We start from the raw sequence: 6,000 nt of genomic DNA on the forward strand, positions 1-6,000 counted from the left end.
TCATGAGATGCCTTTCCAGTGCCTAGAATGCTCACCTCAAGACTATTTATTCTTCCTGCTCCTGGTTGTGCCCCAGAAACAGCTGCAATTTACCCCTTTTCCACAAGCCCAGCCACCACACCTCCATCTAACTCATGTTCATCCTGCAGATCTCAGCACAAACATTATTTCCTCATGGAGGGAGAACCCTAGAGTACATTAGGACCCACCACTCTATGATTCCATAGAGTGCACTTTCCTAATTTTAATAGTAATCTCATTTTATCATAATGAATTATTTTTCCCCTGCTAGATTATAAACTCTGTGAAAGCAGGGACATTGTTACTGCACAACATTCTTAAAGTGATCTATAAGGCCTGTATCGTCTTTGCCCCATCACCTTACCTTTCTGACTTTATCACCTACAACTGTCCCTCATTTCTTGGCTTCAACCTCTTTGCTTATCCCTCTAGCCTTTGCACCTGCTAGTTCTTCTACCTAGAACGAGCTTCCCACAGCTTTCTGTGTGGTTCTCTCCCTTACCTGCTTCAAATTTTTATTGCAATGCTGCATTCTCAACGGAGTCTTGTCTTACCATTGAATCTATTCCCTCCCCACTCATGGCCAATGTTTCTATTCTATTCCTGCTTCATTGTTCTCCTTAGGTGTTATCACTATCAAACATACTTTCGTGGTTTATTGTCTGTCTCCCTCTACCAGAATGTAAGCTCCATAAGGGCAGGGATTTTTGTCTCTTTGGTCTGGGCACAAGGTAGTCAGTGGAATTGTTCGTCCTAGCCCTGCCCTAGTGATTTCATAGACTGATTCTTTTCGTCTGTCTTGGTACTAAATTATTCTAATGTATGAGTGGGGAGAATTTTATCTTCACCTGGAATGTCTTCCCTCTCTCTGATTAGTTTCCTATTTCTAGAACAAGTATTTCTTTTGGGAGACAAGGGGGTGGAGAAATCAAAACTAAAAATAAATCTTTCCAAGAAATTATAAAAGCAGAAATTTACTGAGGCTTTTTAAGTTTTAGTTGCTTCCAAATAATAAATTTCCTGAAAACTAAGAGAACATTTGGTGTAAGGCCAGAGCTGCCAGTCTTGTTAAAAAATGACTGCACCTGGACAGCTCCTAGAGTAAAGGTCCCTTATTTTTCTGTTACTTGATGAGACACTCAGACAAACTCTGATTCCCTCAAGTCACTTGGCACCTTCCGTACTGAAGCAAACGTAGTTGCCTGGCTATATGACCAGCTTGATCATTTAGGTAGAAATGTGAGGTTTCTGAAGCCAAACCAGCTGTGCATTTAGAGAGAGCCCAGTTTCCTACCCAGGAAATGACAAAGAAGGATCAGTTTAAATGACTGCAGTATGAATATCTGGCCATTTTGTAAAATTCCAACACCCTGCAATGATCAACAACTCCAGGGGAAAACAACGTTCAGTCTCACAATATGTAAGACTGATTCATGGCTAATGGTTTATCATAGATGTTTGATTCAGCTTCCATTTTTGGAGTTATCAGATGAGCAAACAGATGCTCACCACTTTTAATTTCAAGGGAATATCATATTGCACTGCAATTAAACATAGTTCTATGTTAATATGTGAAATATTGTAACAGGGAAAATTGAGGATGATCATTTATAGTGCAAAATAGAAGTAAAAGTAAATATCCTAATATACCAAAACTTAAATTTTTGGTAGAACATAAATATCCTAGTTAATTAAAAACAAAAGGAAGGAGAAAAAATCTAATGCTGTATTTGGGAGCATAAGTACAATATTTGAAGGACCTACTCATGTCATTTCATCATTACAAAATAATACAAGACTCACCAACAAAAAAGATGTCATGTGGGTACAATTTTTAAAAGGAGGCGAAGAGGCTGCTATTTAGAGACATTCTGACAATGGTGAGGATATGGGTGACAATTAGGCTCAACATTAGATCAAGTTTGAGCAATAATTTATTGCGTAGTTCAAAATAGCTAGAAGAGAAGAATTGGAATGTTACCAACATAAAGAAAAGATAAATATTTGAGGTGATCCCACTTACCCTTATTTTATTATTACACATTATATGCATGTACCAAAATAACACATGAGCCTCAGAAATATGTACAAACGTTATGTATCAATGAAAAAGATAAATTTTGAGGAAAAGAACAACAAAATAGCAGCCATCAATTGGATATTCCTGGAATGAAGTTCAGCAGATAAGAAAAGTCTACATGGTAATTTAATTAAAATAGGCATCCAGACCTGCAGAAATGGAGGGAAAAGAGAGAAAGATGGGACAGCAGGGTGTTGAACTTTAACCTTATATTTTCTGACTCTGCCTAATGCTAGTCTTACTGGTGTGGTGTTTTTTTATGTACATTTGTTTTGTTTGTTTTTCTTAATTGGGTTTTGATTTGGGTTGTTTTTTATTTTTTAAGCAGGAAACTGGAAGATTCACAGTACGTATGGCTCAATAGTTCTTTCAATTATGGCAATTTCTGCTTGAAAACAATGCATATTTTAATGTTCTTACTTGAATCACAACTTTCAAGAAGCTGTTTATCACAGTTACTTAACTTGAACATGATTTTGCTAAGTTCTCATCACCATTTGGGAAAAGTTATTCAGAGAGAATGCATGAAGAGTTTTTGTATTTGCTTTCTTTAAAAAAAAAAAAAAGTTGAGTGTACTCAGCATGCAGAGCATTGTGCTACAAGGAACTGAGATTTTCCATTAAAAAAGAAGCTATTCTCTGAGATGTTTACAAAGTGTTCTACACACATCAGGCCTTATGTCAGAGCCAGGACCACCACCATGTTATCCTGCAGTGGTGTTTCAAACATCCCCATGCCAGATGGGCTATCACATGGAATATGTAAGATGTTTCAGAATAGCCAATTCAATTTCCTGGTTTTTTACAGTCAGATCTAACATATATTCTCTTTTAAAGGAAGTATTCTAGAATCAACCAACTTTCAGTTCTTCTGTCACGTTCAGGGTCATTTGCCTTCAAAAAGTCAGCAGAAAAGCTTGACCCTGGGGATAGATAATGTATCAAATGCTGGGTCATTGATTCTAATGTGTTCTAAATCATCAGGGTACAACAGCCAACCTTTAACATAAGCCTCTTTTAGATTCTCACATGGCAGAAGTTCAAACTCAATGACAAGTAAATATGACTGCGTATAGGCTATGTGGTTATCCAAAAGAAACTTCACAAGCAGACTGTGGAAAATAAGACTTCCTGCAGGACATTTTCATCTCTGATTACAGATGAGGTGCTCCTTTGGTTCCATATAATTCACATCACAATGTACTAGTCCTTCCAGGAATTTAACAGCATTTTCTGGCATTTTCTGGAATGTCATATAAAATATTCAAGATCATCAATGTATTGGCATTGAACCTAAGATAAGCCATCCACTGACAAATTATCACAAAAATATGAATACTTTTATTTTACTTTCCAAAGTCTCAAGAGAATTTTCACTGAGAATCTTTCTTCCACTGAAACAGATGGAGGGAAATATTTTAGCTGTGGATAGAGATTTTCGCTGCTTTGTTTCATTTTTCTCTCAAGGACTTTTTTTTTAAGATTCTTAATACAGCAGAACCAAATGCATTTTTAATCTACTCAGAATTAAGAGTTAGTACTAAAAGCATTGGAGTTGCTCTTCCAATGCCACTAAAGCTACAGTTCTATAGCAGAGTGTTCCTTAAGTTAAGGGCAGGCCAGCTCTTCTAACAATGCCTTCCTGCTGGCGCCCAAGGCTGCTGACATGCTCTATGTCACTGCAAACACCTTGTTTAGCTCAGAAAACTCCCTCATCAGATTCTGTCTCCTCTCCTGTTTTAACTCTTCTTACCTATCTCTGGATGCCACCATTTTTATCCCAGAGCCTTCCTGGCTTTGATTATGCTCCATGTCAGATGCTGTTGATGCCCCACCCACAGCCCCCTGCACATTCATCTCATTGGGAGTTTGCTCTTCCCATGTGCATAGGAGCAGCCTTCGGCAATAATTGACAGAAATTGGTCTCTACACACCCCAGCTCTCACACGCCGGTGGGATAACTCTGAGGCATATGTTCCATGATGGCTCCATGATTTCCTCAAAATATGAAGCTCCTGTTACTCAGTAGTAATTGGCTGATAACACTCCCTTTATTAACTTCCTTCATTTTCCTTTATCACTTCTCCCATCCTTTACCTATGTTTGGTGAGATAACTTCCCAAATAACTACTTGAACTTTTGTCTCGGGGTCTACTTTTAGGGAACTCAAACCCTGATACTGCCACTGGATTTCCTTCTTTTCTTACAGGCTTTCAGCTTACATTCAATGATGGTATATCCTATGTTTAAGTTAGGCAGCCAGCTATTTACCTCAGCTGTAAATATCTTGAGGTGAGGCTGGTAATTACATGTTGTATTTGTACTCAGAAGGCATGATTTCATATGCAATATATTTTTCTTTTATTATATCTTTATCTCTCTAGATAAGTTGATACTAAATGTGCAAATGACCCCCAAATCTGTATCTCCAGGCCAGAGCTGTCTCTTAGATGCTGAATGATAACGTTTTCTTTTTCTCACATCGTAGGTTCAAGGTAGGTGGCTGTGGTGTTGATTCAATAACCTAAAAATGTCCGCCAATATTTCCACAATTCACATCATGTTCCCTGATGGCAGAGCTGCATCACTTTCCCATCCAAGGAAAACAAGAAAACCGCCGCAGCAGCAGTAGCCATGTGAGTCTCTCTTACCAGGAAACACAGCTTTCCCTGAGGAACCTCCCAGCAAACTTTTCTTTGTAACTCATTTGTCAGAACAGACTAGACAACTACCCCAGCTACAAGGAAGACTGCGAAAACAGGGAACGAGATTATAATGACTGGATTATTCCATTGACTCAAGATGAGCACATTGGCACCTCAAAAAACCAGGGTTCCTTTAGCAGAAAAAAAGTGAAAATAAATATCGATTTAGTAACTTGCAGTGTCTGCAACAACACCCCCCCTTCCAACCAAGTATCAAGTCAGGTCTCTTTTACCCCTTAAATATCTCTAAAGTGGGTCTGTTTCTTGACTGCTGTCCCCACTTCAGTGTAAACTACTATCATCTGTGCTCAGGACTACAGCAACCAACTGTTATTCATTGTTTTCCTGCTTTGAGTCATGATTATTTCCCTCCAATCTCTTCTCTAGGTTCATCCAGAGTGATCTTTTATGTGGTAAATATGAACTTGTTATTCACTGCCCTAAACCACTTCCCTGACCAACACCCGGCTATTCCTTACGTCTGCTCATCTTATCCCCGGCTCAGTGCAGCTTCACCAACCTCTCCACTTCCACCTGCCCACTTTTAGCTTACTCCTACTCATCCTTCAGGACGTTCACTCACTCGTCTCCTCACGTCCCTCATCTCTAAGCTGAGATAGGTGCTCCTTTATGTGTTCTCAAATAGTATATTTGAATTGTATAAATTGTATTATATAATACAATATTGTATTATCATTATCTCAGTATATGGCTGTCACCACCACCAGAAAGAGTTTCTTTAAAAGTAAAGCATCTGTTTCATTCACATTAGGATCTTCATCACCGAGCATAGTACCTGACGCTGAATTCAATTAATACTTATTGAATAAACAGTGATTACTTTTAAAAGATTAATTGATCAATTATTATGTCAACTGGAAAAGTTGGATAGTAATGATTTCTCTAGACACCTGTGATAAAAGAAACAAGAAACAGTATAACAAAGTTATTGAGAGTATATCTCTGTACCCCCTCTACGGTCTAGCTCCACAAGGTCAGCTGTGTGACCTTCAGCTCCTTAAGTTAATCTCTGTGCAAATTTCCCCACATGTATAACTGGATAATGATAATACTTAACTCAAAAGGTTATAAGGATTAAAAGAGTCAATGCCTGCAATCCTAAATTAATGCATAGACTAATACCTGACATATGGAGAATGTCATAAAAGTTTTTTCTTTTTCTTTTCTTTTTTT

The 6,000-nt window shown here is 38.1% G+C and overlaps 1 long non-coding RNA gene across 1 annotated transcript in view; it reads left to right on the forward strand.

Annotated features, from left to right (window-relative positions):
* The window catches only part of LOC123643668, a 153,124-nt gene extending 147,521 nt beyond the window's left edge, over nucleotides 1–5,603 (forward strand). The window contains exon 5 of the long non-coding RNA XR_006736867.1: nucleotides 4,590–5,603. This is a non-coding gene — a long non-coding RNA (uncharacterized LOC123643668). The remainder of the gene's footprint in view (nucleotides 1–4,589) is intronic.
* Nucleotides 5,604–6,000: the final 397 nt, after the last annotated feature.

Source organism: Lemur catta, chromosome 8 (genome assembly GCF_020740605.2).
Source record: "Lemur catta isolate mLemCat1 chromosome 8, mLemCat1.pri, whole genome shotgun sequence".
Taxonomy (NCBI): domain Eukaryota; kingdom Metazoa; phylum Chordata; class Mammalia; order Primates; family Lemuridae; genus Lemur; species Lemur catta.